At 34.5% G+C, this 19948-nt stretch overlaps 1 protein-coding gene and 1 non-coding gene across 2 annotated transcripts in view; one reads left to right on the top strand and one right to left on the bottom strand.

Moving 5' to 3' along the window:
• LOC140142209 (uncharacterized) overlaps positions 1–19948 on the top strand; it is a 79584-nt gene that overhangs the window by 54249 nt on the left and 5387 nt on the right. The window lies entirely within an intron of this gene.
• Trnav-aac (transfer RNA valine (anticodon AAC)) lies at positions 12034–12105 on the bottom strand. The gene has a single exon. It is a non-coding gene; the product is annotated as a tRNA-Val (tRNA).

Here is a 19948-nt window from a genome sequence, read left to right as displayed (position 1 = left end):
AAAGTAGATCAACTTCATTGGCGAAACAAAATCGCTCTTTGAATGCGATGCAAGTCTAACTCTTACTTAAGACAGATAGGATTGTAGGATTATAATAGAGTTTGAATGTGCCAATGCCTCATTTCAAATATATAGTTTTAGTTTTGGTTTTGGTTTTGGTCACGTGGTTTCCTATTGTCCTGCCTAACCACTTGAATCACAAGATATCGAACTCTTTGTTTCTACCTTTTGTTTAAAACTAAACATTTGTGACAGGTAGTTTCGGTTTTGGTTTCAGTTTCTTATAAGTGGTGTGACGAATAAAATTACAGGATTTTCGAGTTACCTGATCTAAGTATACAAAAGAAATGTTTGAATTGCGCAGTGCAATATTCACGAGCAGAGAAGTCGAACAAAACAGTCTACATTTGAAAGCATTGATTTAGTTTGAAAGCATTGGCTTGAGACTACGAAATAGCCTAAGCTGATTTCACTGTGAAAATATATAGACCATCGAAATATTTGCATTCGACATTACAAAAGGTGCCACTACTGTAATTGTATAGGTGCTATAAAACAAAATCGATTCATGTCCTTAATCCCATGTACCAGAATCGATGGAAGGCCATTATATGACCTCTAATAACCTAATGACTTTTACTGAAGCAATTTTACTGCAAAAAGTAGAAGATAGAGGGGAGAAGATTGGGGCGTGTGTGTGTGTGGGGGGGGGTTGGAGGCAAGGGGATATGGGCCGGGAGAGAGAGAAACATATGAGAGAGAGCATTGGAAGTGAAAGAGAAGGGGAGGAGAGCTCGAGATGAAGATATCGAATGTAGGGGAGGAGGAGGGGAAAGGGGTAATTTAGGAAAGAGGTGGTTATATAGGGAGGGGAGCCCCTCTTAAAGAGGTATGGGTTGTGCTTCCTGGGATAATAAACTAATTCATAATCAAATCATCTCCATGCATCGTTTATGTTTCATACAAACAAACAAATTCCCCACCCCACCCCATCCTTCAGTATACGCGCATGTATATGATTTCTAGGCCTAGAACTCGTGAGTGTAATATGCCACCTACCTTCGACAGAGAGCATCAACTGTCGTCCGCGGGATGGATTTCCGATATCAATCATGATAATAATTATGTTAGCACAATAGGCTATTGTATACTTCTGGTTATATACCCTATACTGTGTCCTCCCAGCATAATAGTGTTATGATTGCAGATCAGATCAGCTCTACTTTTTAATCCCTTGATTTTTGGTTTCTGAACAAAAGAGAAACCAAAACTATATATTTGAAATGAGGGAATGTAATTCCAATCAGTTAACCGAACCTTCCATTTGACATAATTCATCAATTTTCCTCCTCATGTTTAATTCTAATCGGTAACTGAATATGATAAGCTTGCCTGTATTGGAACTACAGCACAATGTGTGTATTGTCTCTGGAAACCAACGTTTTTGTGCGTCATTTGCCATATACGATTGAATATCCACTATACGCCTATATAAATGCAAAAAAAATATCCTGACACTTGAAAAAAATCTTATTTTTAAAACTAAACCATATTTCATTAGATAAAGTTGAAGCACATCTCCCATTCACCCTTGTGTGGTGATTTGACTACGTAATAACCACACACTCAAGGGTATAGGCCATCTGCACGTATCCACTCCTTTCGAAATCCCTGTCTTGCCCTGACTGCGCAGTCGAATATGAACATAATCGGCATTGAATAGACTGAAATATTGAATTATACATCTTCAAAGCCAAATTTACAACATTTCGTAATATGATTTGCATTATGAGCATGACTTTACCAATTATATATTTTCTTGTTAATGAACTGGTTTTCTTTTCAGTATCTTTATAAAATCCAAACGAGATGTATGTTACGGCAAGATTTGTGTTTTTCTGTTGCTCTCTAAGATTACTGTCTTTATTTCTACCCTTAAAGAAGTATACCATATAGTCTTCAATATTACATATTTCAGACTTACTACTATACCATTTTTCACCATGTGGCAATGACGTCAGTGCGCATACCATTGGGAGCAGCGTTATATTGATAGTGTTTGCTAACATCAGGTTGGAAAATGGTATAGTTGCTCTTCTTATTTTTTCTAAGAGAATGTTTGTTGGATAAATATTACTTAATATCTTCCAGTTTAGACTTATAAGCCTATATTCTTTGACATGAAGCGGCGCATTTCGAAATAATTCAATTTTACAATGAAGCATAACATTCATCACATTGAAGAGTTGCCAATGAAATAAAGGGTACATAGCCTACTTATTAATATGAAGAAACATATTATTGCAAACGCTAAAATACTGTTTTACACAGTGTCAATACCCCCAAACATGAAATTATTTGCTCCTTAGGCAATATCATAATAGTGACATGAGCCTGAAAAAATGAGTAAATTTAGTTTACTTTGATAAAAGCTAGCAAACACTAACAATCAGTGCTAATGTTGTAAGCATAGTATGTAAACACGATTGCTGTATCACTGAGACTGATTTACATGATTTGTACTATTAGCGAGTAGGTAGCTACCGAGATGGTTATGCAATAAGAAGGCCCGATCTGTAATAGTTGACCATTTCTGCATTCTTTATCGTACATATATGAGTCCTGGCAGCTATTGCTAGATATTGGCAGACTGTTTTCTTGCGCTAACCCTAGATATAATATTAGTTATGCTATAAAAAGTCACTGTTACCTATTCTAGAAAATGTAATTTATTTGCTTTATTCTCTTGATTCCAAATGACAAATAATAATCACGATAATATCATAAAGGGAAATTAAACGTCAAGCAAAAATTTGAAATAAGTCATCAACGCGTACATTTTTCTGTCGAGTATTCATTTCCTATAATTTGAATATTTGTAAGTTAAAAATTAAGTCAATGAAAGTTTAAGAAAAGAAACACTGTGCTAGGAGAAAACTTTGTTTGAGTATTTGAAAGTAAACCAAACGCACCAACATAGCTAGGATTTTAAAAAAAAGTATAGTTTGCACAGTTTTCTTTATTGAGTAAAACAGTAAAACAATCCAAAGGTCTACAACGTTGAATGGCCCTTGATACCTACGAAATGATGGTACGAAAGGCAAAATCAAGTTGCTCTGATTGAGATTAAAATAGACTTGTTGCAGAGAGATATGCAAAATAATCTTAATTCCAAAATTTGAGCCAAATTGGACAAACGGTTTTTGAGATATTGCTGTTGAAAGATTCTTTGTATTCTATTGTTTTTGCCAATATATTGATGAAGTTAATGAGGACAATTGGCAAAATGTGCTCATTAATATTAATTTTTGCCAATATTTTCCCAATATTTTATGAATAAACCTTCATACTACTTTTACCTTTAAGAATTTTGACCTGAAACTTTGCCAATGTGTCTCTATGACCTAAAACTTTAACATATGATTTTCCCGCCCATCTAATTTGCATATTTGCATAATTAATTAGCTTTAAGTATAATGCTAATTAATTATGCAAATATGCAAATTAGATGGGCGGGAAAATCACATGTTAATGTTTTAGGCCATAGAAACACATTGGCAAAGTTTCATGTCAAAATCATATAAAATAAAAGTAGTATGAAGGTTTATTCATAAGATATTGGTATAATATTGGCAAACATGAATATTCATGAGCACATTATGCCAACTTTCCTCATTAACTTCATCAATGTATTGGCAAAAACAATAGAATACAAAGAAACTAAAAACATGTATATCTTGACAACCGTATGTCCGATTTCCTTCAAACAAAAACTATTTTGCTCAGTGTATTTAGCTTAACTTAAATGGTTCAAATTCAGTTTCTGTTTTCCAGAAACATCGTTTCGAACCCCCTTAAGAAAAGAAACACTGTGCTAGGAGAAAACTTTGTTTTGAATATTTGAAAGTAAACCAAACGCACTAACATAGCTATGATTTTAAAAGTATAGTTTGTTTCAATGTGTTTTCTTTACTGAGTAAAACAGCAACGATCTACAACGTTGAATGGCCCCATTGTGTGCTGTATATCTTTTTCACTTTTTTTTCTTCCATGAATATGTTTATCCTCATTATCACCCGTCTTGAATATGATAAATAAAGTTATTGTAATACTGTAGAATGACCACATGAATTTACAAATATCAATATTTGCGACAGATCCAATTCATTCAAATTTTCAATAAAAAATAATTATCATATGTAGAAATAGTTTGCCAGAACAAATTACGGGAGGGGAACACAAAGAAATATTCATCAATCATCCAGGTCAGAGTATCGACCTATATTCTTTTCTATTATAAAATAAAATGTAATACTGTAAGAGAACAGTAATACAATTAGCTTTATAAACAGTAACTTTATTTATTAGTTAATCAATACAATGACAAATAGTGGAACTAAATTGTATTCTTGGCTTTATTACATTCTAGTATGTATTGTAATAAATGGTATCAATAAAAACCTAATGAAGAAGACCCTGGAAATCAATCTGTAAGCAAATCATTAAGTGCAAGAATAATTATCTCAAACTACATACAAATACATAGCAAAGAGAAGTAAATGATCAAAGATACAAAGCGGAAAATATAAATGCAAAACAATATAATAGAACAAGAATAATGAAAATACGTATTGACGAAATAAAACAAATGTATACTTCCTTTACTAAGTCAACATGTTGCCAAATGAACTGCGGCTTAATTATGTTGTTTATAATAAGCCCAATCGGCATTGGACGTTTGCAATGCATTGTAGGACAGTTTTTGTAGTTTTAGGACACTTTGTCCTTTGACCTTTCAGAAAATTCAGAAATATTGGGTTTTGTACGTACAAAATATAATCTAAAATGTTTTACAATATTTAAAACAAATATAAAAAATATTAGTATTTTATAAATAAATTATTTCGTATTTTTAATGATCAAAATTATGACAATAATAAGAAAACTAATAATAATTACGTCAATCTTTCCGATATGTCAGAGGTCAAAGTGTCCCAAAACTGCTCTCAAAAACCGGAAGTTAGAATGGCGATTGGGCTTATTATGTTGTCGCATCATGTTGTCACACTACGCCATACATAAATTCGCCTAGCCCCGACCTGTACATTACAATAACATAATTTTTCATCAAAATCACACTTCTATCACCGTACAAAATCAAATCGAAAATATTATTAGAACCCCCACAAAAATAGGCACAATCGGTGAAATTGTATTCGTGTTACCATGTATTTCTTGGTCGGAGATGTTTTCTGATATGTCCCCTTATTTCAATAAAGCAATAATGTTTTTTGATATTGATTAGAATTTCTTGCCACCATCGTTCGTGATGTCTTTCAATTTTCAAATTATGACAACCAGAATTGATAATATCGTCCTTGGCGCTCATATTAGACGAAGGGAAAAATAACCCATGGTAAGAGCGATCATCAAATCGAATGCTGTCTTGTTCAGCGCACACCGACATCGCCTGGCTAATAATTATTTGGTGCAGCAGAGACACTAAAATGAATACACGGGATCGATACACGTGAATTGCTATGCACAATTTTGATATCAGACGAAAATCTTTGGATACCAGGTTAGAAAATGATGAATATCTCCCGTAAATTATTTCGTATAAAGAAACCAGATGTGGTTCCTTGCACATGAATATATATTTTGAACAGATATGATAGTCGTTAGCTTGCGCTTTGAGACAGTAGCTTGCGTCTTGAGTCAAAAACTGACAATAATTCCGCAATAATTCTGATTTATATGTGCCGAATTATATAGCGCAGTGTATAGGCCAATCGTGAAGGTTGTCTAAAAGAATATGACCTATGGCATACCATGCTTGACTGACACACAGCGAGGTGAGTCACCGAGCTAATCGGGGCTATTGTCAGTAGCCTTAGTCAGATGTCCTTCGGCCTATTATATTTAACAGGTCGATATGTATAATGGCCATGTGTGGCGGTGGATTCAAGCTACCATGGCAATTTCTGCCATGAAGATATCGGGGCGATGACACTGTGCAGCGTCAGCAGCTGAATTTGTACTCGATCGCTTTGCAAGAAAGAATCGCATGCATGCTCAGTATTTAAAATGGACGTGATGTTTTGACAACAAAGTAGTCCTATAAATGGCAACTTCTTTGACATGTGTGCTCTTGGATCCCATTAGGTAGAACCAGTGGTTTATTAAAAGGCATTTCGTGATCCACAGCATCAACCCCCACTTTTCTCAAAAAAAGTTTTATATCTCTGGAAACCTCTGGCTACATAATGTTTACGTACAAACAAAATGCAGATTAATTCGTTTAGCAAAGATATCGTGATATTTGAATTTCGTTCTGGTATACCAGAACGAAATTACAACATATTGTCTATGGAGCAGTGTAATACACATAATCATGCATAACTCGCAAACGAGAATCGAAATCAACTGAAATTTGTGACCGTCCACGGCGAATGAGCCGTAAATTCCTCCCCGGTCAATTTTGTTTTATTTCGTGTTTAAAAATAAACATCATAAACTTAAAAATGGTATATCATTTGACTTCAAACGATATCCAGAAGCGGGGTTATGGTTTGTTAAACTTTGCTCCTTCAACAAAATTATAGCTGTTTACGTTTTTACATGTGTCTCTTTTTCCACATTGCTGGCAATATATATCAAACAGTCATAATTGGCGGTCATTTCAAATCATCCCCAAGTCAACGAGGTTTAAGAAAGTTCTCTCATTGTTAATTGTTGGCTATGCATACCTGTACAAAATACAATGCCTGGTAACCCACCACTTGAACAGGATTTAGCCAAAGCAAACAAAGACCAGAGCTATTAAAAGTTCTATAGCCGGCCATCTAAGGTAGAAGCTTATTATCCACTTCAACAATAGGATTATTGATTAGTGTTTGACTATCAAAACAAGACGGACGTCGGGCCAGCTTAAGTTATCGATGAATACAACCTTCGTACACATTTTACACCGTAACACAGAATACAATTTAGGGAATTTACGGCTTGTTTGTGCTGCCGGGTCACATTTTGGAAATACGCTTTTTTTGTGGATATCTACTGAAAAATGTGATAAAAAGAGAATGCTAGGATCATGAAATACTCCGTTAAGATATCGTTGAACAACACCTTTATTATTCAATACTCTTTACTTTCGAATTTGGGAAAGTTTTGTCCTGTTTGGGGAAGATGTGGGTAGAACCAAAAACTAAAGGGCCACAACACATAGATTTAAATTGCAGTTTCCGAAGATTATGCATTTGAATACAATCACATCTTGCTTTTCCATGAGCTGTCTGGTTTTGAATATGTTTCAATGGAAATAAAGTGTTTTCTCAATTATTGTACCTTTTATTTCTATGATAAATTTACAGACAACGCTTACAAATTGAATGAAAGAGACAGTCATGTTCTGCGAACATACGTAATAAAAAAGACAAAAGCAATATCCAAAATAAATAAAAAGCGTGCTCATAAGAATGTTTATTTCATGTAAATCCAAAAATATTCTCAAGGTTGGTATCGTAATAAAGACACATTTAAATATCATTCTTATTCAATGGGTGCGTCTTGTAAAGAATTCACGTAATTTGATTGGTTTTCTGGTGTATAATATCTCACAATAGTTGATAGTGATATTAGTCAGGGCGCGCGCCGCCACGCAACGGCGGCACGCTTGTTGCTCCTCAATGATCGCGCGATAATGCGTTCGCGTAATACACGTGCGAGAACTAAGAACGCGATTCGGCGGCTTAGATGTTCGTGATGGTTTCGTTCATTTAAAACAACGGGGATGTCCTCACAAAAGTAAATTTATTTTTTTCTGAAAAAAGGCAGTTTTTCTTGCAAAAACTGAATAAGAATGAGAATCGTAGTGGATACCGGCTGCGCCGGCATCCACTACTCAAAATATTGGCCAGCCCATTCATTATGACACGATATTGGATAGGCAAAAGACTAAATAACATACAATATAATTATGAATAAAGTCGCGTGAGATTTATAAAAAATCTCCTAAACTTTGTCTATATTTTCACCGACATCGAGAGTAATTCAATGCTTTTTCAACGATTTTGTTTCGTATTATACGTATATATTAAACAACAATATAGTGAATGACAAGTTATGATGAAGTTACTCACAAGTCAATTTAGTAATTTAACAGGCTTATATGATTTCATATTAATATTCTTCTTTTGCCTCAACGTATTCACCCATTTCTATTGTGAATGACAATTCTCTACGTATAAAACACCCAACGCACACTTGAACAAACTGATGTCTTCAAATTGAGGAAATTATCTATCGCGTATGATTACCATTATAGAATTACCTTCAAATAATTGGTCGAATCCAACGAAAAGTGTACACGGCTTGTTCAGGGCCATAACTCAAAAATATTAAACACCCAGCTTTCGTTTTTGTATTGTGTTTATTCGCCTTGATCATACGCGAGTGATAACCAATTATGGAATTATCTTCAAATAACTATCCGTTCATCACACACTGTTAGTGCCTTTAAAGCCAGTACCCAGTTGAACTAGTTATTTTTTTCCATTGCATATGTTTAATTTTTTCTGCATTTGCTGAGGTCATTTTAGTTTATCATTTATTTTTGTTGCATGTAATGCGCATTGCTCATTTTTGGATTTTTTAGGATGACATAATGTTGACAATGTTTAGCCTTTAAAGAATAACTCGCGTTTTGATTTCCGTGAAAAGTGTCTTGAAGATTTTAATTTTAAATACATTAAATTACACTGATATTTCTTAAAGTGTATCGCTGCCCAGACAACTTTAACTACAGGTTTCTTATTTTTTATTTTAGGACAACTTGAAGTAATACATGTTTAGTCCGAGTGGTTCAATGGACTCGCCATCGGACAATTTGAAGTTGTTCATGATTTATCGGGTTTTTTTTAAACAGTCGTGCACAAGGATGAGAAATTCTCAAACACCTTGAGAAACATGAAAACCTTGCCCTTCATTCCTCGTTGTTTCGTTGAATAAATTCACAGAATGCTGTAAAAATATCGTAAAAGAATACGGTATTAATGATAATTATGTTCGAAGTAGATCTCATCTAGCCATAAAATCAGTTATAGCATAATTTTATATACAAAACAGTAACACTTGGATATAACATGACACAACATACCTACGGAAAAACCAATCTTTGTGGAGCACGTGTGGCCGAGTGGATAAGGCGCCCGACTCATAATACATAGGTTGTGAGTTCGAGCCCCGCTCGTGCCAACGTGTTGTGTCCTTGGGCAAGGCACTTTATCCTCATTGCCTACTGGGGGATGGGGTTGGGTTGGATTGGATGTTTGTATAGTTGTTTGTTTCAATGTTGCAATATTGGCGCTGATTAAGCTGCTGCCTGCAAATTGCATTGTGTCTGTTTAGTTGTGTTTAATGTACAATTCTAGCAATTTGACCTGCGGGTCACCATTAGAGTTTGAAATAAAACCTTCCTTCCTTCCTAATGAAGCAAAAAAGTAGAATTCACAATGTCCCAAAGGTTTCGTAATGTGAAACTATAGATATATCAATATAAGAATATTAAGAATAATCCAAACAATTTTGATCCTCCACTCAAAAGGAAACTTCATCTAAAGAAACAAAAGGGCGGGAAAATGCGTAGCAGACGACTGTAGGTAGTTTATTTGTTTACACAAAATATGCGCTAATCATGCTAATAGCAACACTTGATCTAATTCTGACAACAAGGATATTTTGGGTTTTACTAGCTCGTTCTTATTACATTTCAAGTATTTTGATTTGGTGCTTAGAGATAAACTACAAATTGAAATCTATTTCACTGGATTTGTGTATAATAAGCCATTCGAACATGATCATAATGTTTTAATGTTTATTAGCCACAAGATTTGTCACTTAAAAATATAGTTCACTATGATGCAAGCTTCAAAATATAGGCCGATCTTGCTCCAAAATTTTTCTTAGCAATTATTCAAGAATCAAATCCTTTATGCTAATCTAGTTTTACTGTCTTTTGCGCTTCTTTTGGAAGCGTTTACGCATGTCATGTTAACATAAGTAAAAACAGTTTGTGACCAACTAAAAAACACCTTAACTGAGTCGGTTAGAATGGTGTAGGAATGGTACCAAATCATTCTGAGTCCTCAATTGTATTCTGAGTTACAGTGTAAAATGGGCATGAAGGTCGTATTCATAGGTACCTCAATTTGGTGCTACGTGTACCTCATTTAATGAGATACACGTAGCACCAAATTGAAATACCTATGAATATGACCTTCATGCCCATTTTACACTGTAACTCAGAATACAATTGAGGACATTTACGGCTCATTCGTGCTGTACGGTCACATATGATACTAGATCATACACAATAGTATTTGTAAATTTTTCATCGAAACTAAATGCACACCTTTAAAGTATGTAGTTGGAGCTCACAACACTGAAAAATCATTACTCGTTATTATGGTGTTGTGCACTGTGGTTGGGGGTGGTGAGGGGGCCCCGCGTGGGGTGCTGTTGTTGGGTTTGTTCGCGCATATAAATATCGACGTTAAGTTGTCCCTGCGTAGCGATATCGATATGCGGTTCAAATGAATGGTTCTCAACTTTGAAATTATGCGAGAAGTTTATTTGAAGTTACGCCGTAAGATATTGCTTGAACGGTTTATAATATGGCATGCGATATCGCTAGTATGTACATGGTAATAATTTTTACATGTATGTTTGTTGAAAATTATTATACTTAGTTCTCTGGGTTAATAGGATGAACACATTTTAATCTTTCCCCAGAGTTAGCCAGTGGTACCTAATACCTATCGATTTATATCTTCCGCTCTCCTCTAACGTGCCTCTTTAGCTCAGTTGGTTAGAGCGTCATGCTAGTATTACGAATGTACTGGTTTTATTTCAACGTTTATGTGCACTGGCTACTCTGGGGAAAGATTAAAATTGTTTGTTATGTTTGTTATTTATCTGTTTTGTATGGGAAGCAAGGGAGAATAGTACAGGCCACTGATTGTTTGTCCCAGGTTATAGAAGAAACAAATAAAAAAAATAAACAAATACATACATATATGCATGTCTGTTTCAATTTTCTCAAGTATAATACGCATGTAAGTCAATCTTCAGCATGAAATTCACACAAAGAACATGAAGAACACTAGTCTAGAATTTACAACTGGAGGCCTGAAATTAAACTGGTTAAATCCTCATTTCTGACAATGCACTATATGATTTAGAAATATGATCTGGCACGATGTTGCGTAAACTCGTAATTATATTCCCGAGGTTTTATATTCTTTTTCAATTTTATGGTTGTTCCCAGTTACATTTACTTTTGTTTTTCTTGTATTTTCTGGCTTTCCATTACAATGTCTTAAGCTTCAACGTGTTTGTATAGTTATTTCTTGTTTGATTTCTTGATTTCTTTTGAATGTACTCTGTTTTTAAGGAATATATTGGACAAGGTCACGTTGGTAAAAAAAATAAAATAAAAAGCTCTGAAAATTATGTTTTTTGTTACGTTAAAAGTTCCTGGTTTAATTTTGTAAAAATTCGCTTTATTAGATTGATGGGCTAGAAAAGTACGTTTGGATGATGGGAACAGTTATGGAAGGTATTTTTTATCATGTTTGATCTCGTAATGATTTTAAAGATCTAGAAATTCTATGAAAAAATTATCAACTGGGTATTGATGGAAACTTTGCTCACAATAAACTATTATGTCTTATTTCTACTTCGGAGACTGAGCATCACTACACGTAAGTAGCAGGGACAACTAAATACCTCATAACGTATTTGTATAAACAGAGGAAGAGGCTTACGCATCATACACTGGAACATGGAAACATTCAAACATTACAACTAGCGCACGAGATCAAATTAATGATGCTTAATCGTAATTCTTAATATATCAATATACAGGGGAAAGAAGAATTACGCATCGCACACTAGCACATTTAAACATGAATTTACAAATGGAAACATAACATGCATAGGCAGATATACCAGAGAAAAAACTCCGGACATACCTGCCTGTGCGGGGACTTGAACCCCAGACCTCTCGCTTGTTGGACGAGCGCTCTACCACTGAGCTACACAGACTGTCCCTGATAAACAGGACTCAAGTCTGGTACTTATGGATATTGAGCAGTCAAGGGTGAACAGTACAAACAACACATTACATACCAGTGTACGAGATCAATTAATGATGCTTACCCGCCAGCCTAATATAATCATACAAACAGAGGAAGAGGCTTACGCATCATACACTGGAACATGGAAACATTCAAACATTACAACTAGCGCACGAGATCAAATTAATGATGCTTAATCGTTATTCTTAATATATCAATATCAGGGGAAAGAAGAATTACGCATCGCACACGAGCACATTTAAACATGAATTTACAAATGGAAACAGAACATGCATAGGCAGATATACCAGAGAAAAAACTCCGGACATACCTGCCAAGTGAGAGGTCTTGAACTGTAGTAGTCCTGCACAGGCAGGTATGTCCGGAGTTTTTCTGCCCGACAATCGCCTATGTCTGTTATGTTTCCATTTGTAAATTCATGTTTAAATGTGCTAGTGTGCGATGCGTAATTCTTCTTTCCCTGTGTATTTGTATAGTTATTATTATTTTTTTTTTTTGATTTCTTGATTTCTTTCGAATGTATTTTATTTGTAAGGAATATATTCGACAAGGTCATGTTGGGTAGAAAAACCTGAGAATTATTTTTTGTTGGGTGAAAAGTTCCTGGTTCAATTTTGTAGAAATTCGCTTAAATAGATAACTCGGCTAGAATGATACGTTTGAATGATGGGAACAGTTATGGAAGGGTTTTTTTCACGTTTGATCTCATAATGATTTTAAAGATCTAGAAATTTTATGAAAAAACTTATCAACTGGGTACTGATGGAGACTTTGCTCGTGAATAAACTATTATGTCTTATTTCTACATCGGAGGCTGAACATCACTACACGTAAGTAGCAAGGGAAATCTAAATTCCTCACAGCACCTGTTTTACACGCACAGGTGTGCAGCTATTGGAATGTAGTCAGCAATGCGTGTCACACCTGTCAACCTATGTATGCTATGAGATTTTTACTTATCCCTACCCACTTTCGTCGAAATCAATAGGGAAAAGCAACTTCATAGTTGAATCGCTATGATCGATTAACTAATTACCAATGAGAAATGTCGAAATTTCTATGTTTATTGAAAGTAGATCCACTTCATTGACGAAACAAAATCGCTCTTTGAATGCGATGCAAGTCTAACTCTTACTTAAGACAGATAGGATTGTAGGATTATTATAGAGTTTTAATGTGCCAATGTAATCGCAATCAGATAACCGAACCTCCCATTTGACATAATTCATCAATTTTCCTCCTTATGTTTAATTCTAATCGGTAACTGAATATGATAAGCTTGCCTGTATTGGAACTGCAGTACAATGTGTGTATTGTCTCTGGAAACCTATTAGTGGACGGTTTTGTGCGTCATTTGCCATATAGGATTGAATAACCACACTATACGCCTATATAAATGCCAAAAGGTATCCTATTTTTAAAACTAAACCATATTTCATAAGATATAGTTGGAGGACATTTTCCATTCACCCGTGTGTGGTGAATTGACTACGTAATAACCACACACTCAAGGGTATAGACCAACTACACGTATCCACTCCTTTCGAAAGCCGTATCTTGCTAAACAAATGTATTTAGGCCAAAATATCACAATTAATATTGATTTGAATGTTATCTTCATATTTCATGCAAAAAAAAATTAAAAACTTTAAAAACCGACTCTTGTACCGATGTAATTTCAACCAAGCATATTTAGTGTTCAAATTTCCTGGGCACCGAAATTGCCTGTGGCAATGGCGTCCCAGTAACACAATGAAGGCTGACGACAATTGAGGACAAATAACCATGACATCATTGTCCTAGACACTTTTGGCACGGGATTCGCGTGTTGAGAGCCGGTTGTTTTTATTCGTTTTGTGGTCAATATGAGTTTGTTTTAAATAAAACCACGTGATTAGTGCTTGATAATTGTTTTCTAACATGTAAGGCATAAACTTTGTGATTGCCGGAGACCTCCTTTAAACCTGAACCTTCGTAGATGCTTGTAACTTTACTCCTACTCAGAAATACATTGAGGTCTACCATTAAAAAAAATTGTCTCCCAAATTTAAACTTGATATGAGCAGCAAAACAATTCCAGTGTGGTGACCACAATTCACCACGTTCTCTTCAAACCATCTAAACGAAACATATCTCGGGCATTACTGGTACTGAGGAAAAATATGAGCTTTCTTCTGATATCAAAATCTAAGTTTTGATGAAGAAAATGGGGGGATGATGTTGTCGATAGGGTCAAGAACCTTTGAGTGAGGATACAGTTATATCCATCATATTATACAAACATCAATAGCCTAATCGTTTTACAAGCAGACCAAAACGAACATCGTTACAGCTGAATTTGATTAATACATCACAGTCTGTTTTTGATGGGTCTTTTTGCTGTTTAACAGGAATAAATGTCACAAATAATAATAATGGTGGATATGGTATTACAGTATCTAACATAAAACTTTTCATAATTACTAGTGATGTAACTAAAAGATCTCTCTTTTACCATTATTTAAAATTTAAAATTTAAGATTGAAAATAGAGAATATATTCATATTCATTCATTTTACATCTAGAAGTTAAACATGGAAGAACGGTGGTACAGTACTATGCGGACTCTGACTCGTGAATGGAAGGTTGTGGCTTCAAACTCCAAGGTAAAACAGACACAATAATTCGGGAGATTGTGGCTTAAGCACCAAGGGAAAAGGGATGTTCAGCGTGTGAGCATTGCTCCGAAACGAACTTTACCATTACCTTTGAGTGAAACGCGCAAGCCTGTATGTACTACAATGTAAATCTTTACCAAAATTAACCACCGCCTTTCCAAGCGAGTGTAAAGCACAAACTGTTTGGACTGACCATAGAACAATTCCAAAATGGAATAAAGGCGAATATATTAGGACTTTTAAAGTTCAATGCTCAAATTAAAAGTTAATGGAGCTATAATTAAGTATTAGACACGAAACTTTGCATGTGTTTTTGGGAGAACATACAGTGTGTCAGACTGTAATACCGGTTATTAGACCAAACAATATTAGACTAAATGGACATTAGACATTTATTCTACTTCCGAATTAAAGCCTTAATGTACAATTTCCGTCAAATTTTAATTTAGTTATTCTTTATTCAAAATGTTGAAGTAATATTAGTAATAACTGATGGGAAGGGTTGATGTCCATTTTAAGTTGAAATAACAGGAGTGAAAGAAACCCCCGGAAGAAACGCCACTGGTTATTCTGGCCATTTAACATGCAGTTCTATGGGAGGACATATTATCATAATCTTTTAAATTATGATAATATGTCGAACTTTGCTCTGTTGACCTACAAAGACAACAAATTGGGCCGATTCCATTTAGGTGCAAGTTGACACATGTGTAAACATTACAAATATGCAAAAAAATTAGGTTTGAAAAAAATAAACAAATTTCATATTATAAGATCGTACATTATGGCTTTAAATGTGATAGATAACATGCATATAATAAGCAATTGGTGTGCTCTATGTTACCAAATTGAACCATTGGTTAACAACTGCACGTTCTTGCGTGGTCATTGCTAGTACCTGTTAAGAAATTAATCAATCATATTACTTTACACACACGCTAAACGTTTCTGCGCCATAATAAGCAAGTTGTTAAGAGTAAGGCATAGTCATCAATTACTGTAACGATAGGGAAAAACACAAATTACAATTCATAAATTGATACAACGTATATTTGCACTGTTCATGTTATTTTGCCCCTTGTTAGACTGTTGGTGAATTATTAAATCTTATTGCCGCATATTTCAAGAAAATTTGTCCGATGTTACGAGGGTCACGTTTTCGATTTATTAAGCTTTGTAACTAAATTGGTGTAGACATTCATACGTTAATCTTACGTAATATGGTATAACACAAGATATGTGGATCAACAACATATAAAGATATATTTTAATTCGTCGGAATGAACTCTTTATATACCTCTGTGCATGATTTGGGTACTGAATTATGTTACAAAAAAACAATATTATAGACCACTCCATTTGAAAGCCATACCCACCCAGTGAAAGATTTAGCTGAAGGCTTCCACAGAGGGAGTATGGGTTTCAAATATAATAGCCTATTGGATAACTTCAATTTCACACTCCAGTTGTGGAAGATAAAGATAAATATCCCTGGCTAAAACATGCTCCATCCTTGAAAAAACTCAAATGGAATAGACCAGTGTATTAAGTTGATGTTATTTGTGACTGAAGAAAAGTAGACCCCAACGAGTAGTTTATGTATAACAAAATGTAGAAATACCAGATCCCGGGCTTCAATAAGAATACAATTGGTTGAGAGTTGAGAAAAGACTGAAAATAACAGAAAATGGAAATTGAAAAAAGAATAGAATAAGAAGGAGACGAAGCAGAAGAAAAGGAAAATAACTAGAAGGAAATAGGAATTTTTTATTGCTATATATTACACACACCCTCTCAAATTATATGTATGAGATTTTTACACAATGGCTTAACTTGCTTTACTCGTGTTGTCTTTGCATACGATTCATTATATTTTCATTGGTGCAAATTACGAGAAAATTTGACTAATTATGCGATGGTCACATCTGCAATTAGGAGTTGCATCAATGTTAATGTCACACGCGTAATAAAGGGTTAAAAATAACCCCTGCCCCACCAAAAAATTACAAACATTTCTTTGCATAACCTGACACTCATTTCGTTGATTTGAAAAATTTTAAAAACATGTGAATAGAGGAATCTTTTTGATCTGATTGGATTAGTTTGTGTTAAAGTTACTACTTTAAAAAGTAAATGAATGAGCAAAAATAAATAAATATTTTAAACAGTCATTCAGTGTCTGCATATGAATAAATACGACGTGGTTTAGCTGTCGTTTGATATAGCACTTTTAAAAATACAAACTCGACAGGACCGACAATTTTGCAATTTCCGAATGAACGCATGTTACGTGCGTACATCAATGGATAAATTTTTATATTTTCTTTTTTAAGTCACAAAACTGATTTAATTTAAAAAGTTCTTGAGTTATCAAAATATAGATATAGAGCACTTGTATTTTTTAACCGTAATACCTTTCTGTTTGAAATTCTCAAAAATAATTACGCATAATGCCTGTCTCACATTAAAAAGTGTTTGCTTTTAGAAATACATTGAGCCACAAATGGCTAAAAAACTTCTCCATTTAGTTATGTGCAATACGGTGCAGCCGAAAGTCATCAGAAAATTGTACAATTGATTCTGCAATTATTTTTACATTCAGGATCATGATATTGTTTATCAAATGACCTCTGATTTTTTGCACATGATAGCTGACATACGGTATGTTGTTTTGCCACATACTGAACGTTTGTTGAAAACGCATTTTCAAATATCACCACATTTATTGCAGTGACCCACTCTTTCTGGGACACAGTGTAATTTTTACACAGTGACTTTACCTACTTTACCCGTGTTGTCTTTGCTTAAGATTCATTATATTTTCATTGGTGCAAATTACGAGAAAATTGGCCTCATTATGCGATGCTCACGTCTGCAATTAAGAGTTATATCAATGTTGATGGCAATCAATACGCACGTGTAATAAAGGGTTAGGCCTAAGTCTAGAACTACGAAGGAGGTTGTACGCCCAAACGACCTATGCTAATCGTAGATCCATCCTTTGCGCTCATGTTAGTGATAAAAGATGACCATATTAGGGGAGGCTATATATTGATTTTACACAAAATTAATGATTTTCATTTCGCTGTGGTAAAATTATTCCAAGAGCTACTGACTTTTTACTTGTTAGTTAGGTTGAAATAGTCATTTCCTTTTATATTTGGGAGATACTTTGGTGAAAATGTTTAGGGTTGGGTGAAAATGCTTTCTGCAAAAGCCCATTGTCCATTTTATTTGCTTATTTATATTTTTAATGCGAGGGCGAGATCAAATCAATTCGCTTGAAACCACACTTCTGATACTTCGCTGTCTAATTGACGTAATAATCGAATTAACTACAATAGCTATAGATGAATCATGTTTTAAACGATCGCCCTGCACTACAACGTTCACGCGGTACCTATGCATTGAACTATAGATGTCAAAGAAATGCTGATCACTCGCCGCACATGTAAGATTAGTATCTTTGAAAAGAGCGGTATTGTATTCAAGATATGATTGCAAACATACAGAGCATATGAGTGCAACCTGCTTTTAGTGCATGGCGATCTATTCAAAAATTGTATTCACCTATTGCTATGGTAATTAATTATTACGTCACTTCGACAGCAAATAGCGAGTAAGAGCTATTATTTAGGGTGTGGATGAAACCGCATAAATGAATATACATGTACAGTATGTCCCAAAAGAACACCTTGTGTTAAAGACCATAACCCTCAAAAGAAATCACCTGCCGACCAACGCCATATCTGGACTATCACGCAGTCGAATGTGAACATAATCCGCATTACATTAAATTGACTAAAAATTTTGAATTATGCATCTCCAAAGCTAAATTTGTAACAATCCGTAATATGATTTGCATTATGAGCATGACTCCTACTTACAACAACAATTATTGCTTTCTTTTCAGAGTAATTAAATAAAAGCACTCATGATTAGATTGTTGATAAAAAATGTTGATTGAACACTTTTTCATGGCAAGATATGTGGGTTTTTTTCTGCTTACACTAAGGTTACTGTCTTTATTTCTACCCTTATTTGTTTAATAGTTTTGCAGTTGCAAATTTCACATTTACTAATGTACTAGTTGCTTTTCTAATTTTTTTTCTAAGAGAATGTTTGTTGGATAAATATTACTTAATATCTTCCAGTTTCGAATTATAAGCCTATCCTCTTTGACATGAAGCGGCGCATTTCGAAACACAATTTCACAATGACGCATAACAATCTTCACATTGAAGAGTTGCCAATGAAATAAAGGGTACATAGCCTACTTATTAATATTCAGAAACAGATTATTGCAAACGCTAGAATATTCTTTTACACAGTGTTAATACCCCCAAAGATGAAATTATTTCCTCCTTAGGCAATTATTCCATAACAGTGACATGAGCCTGAACAATGCGTAAAATTAGTTTACTTTGATAAAGCTAGCAAACACTAACAATCAGTACTAATAATGTTATAGGGCCTGAAGCATAGTATGTAAACACGGTTGCTTTATCACTGAGGCTTTAAATGATTTGTACTATTACGCGAGTCTATACATAGAGGGTTAGCAAGAATAAAATCCTATCTGCAATAGCTGCCCTGTATACATTTGACAATTTTTGCATTCTATATTGTACATATTTGGCACCTGGCAGCTATTGCTCGATATTGGCAGACATGCTTTCTTGCGCTAACCCTTGATATGTATTTGCTTTTTTTCTTGATTTAATAATTCTTGATAAACAATAATTATGATTATCATAAAAGGAAATTAAACGTCAAGCAGAAATTTGAAATAAGTCATCAACGCGTACATTTTTCTGTCGAGTATTCATTTCCTATAATTCGAATATTTTGGAAGATAAAAATCAAGTCAATGAAAGTGAAAAAAGAAACACTCTGCTAGGAGAAGCAAATCTTGAAAACTGAGTTTTGAGTATTTAAAAAGTAAACCAAATGCACTAACATACAATCTTGGAAAAAAGTGTTGGAACGCTTTTGTGTCAAGAACGGGAAACTGAACTGATACCCCCTCTCCCCCGTGCAATGTTGGGAAATGCCGATGTCTTCAGCAGTTATCCAAAGTGTTCCAACATTGATTGATGGGGAGAGGGGAAGGGTAAAATCATTGTTGTAGAT

The sequence above is a fragment of the Amphiura filiformis genome, chromosome 20 (genome assembly GCF_039555335.1).
Source record: "Amphiura filiformis chromosome 20, Afil_fr2py, whole genome shotgun sequence".
NCBI classification, from domain to species: Eukaryota; Metazoa; Echinodermata; class Ophiuroidea; order Amphilepidida; family Amphiuridae; genus Amphiura; species Amphiura filiformis.
This window is presented reverse-complemented; position numbering and strand designations above follow the sequence as displayed.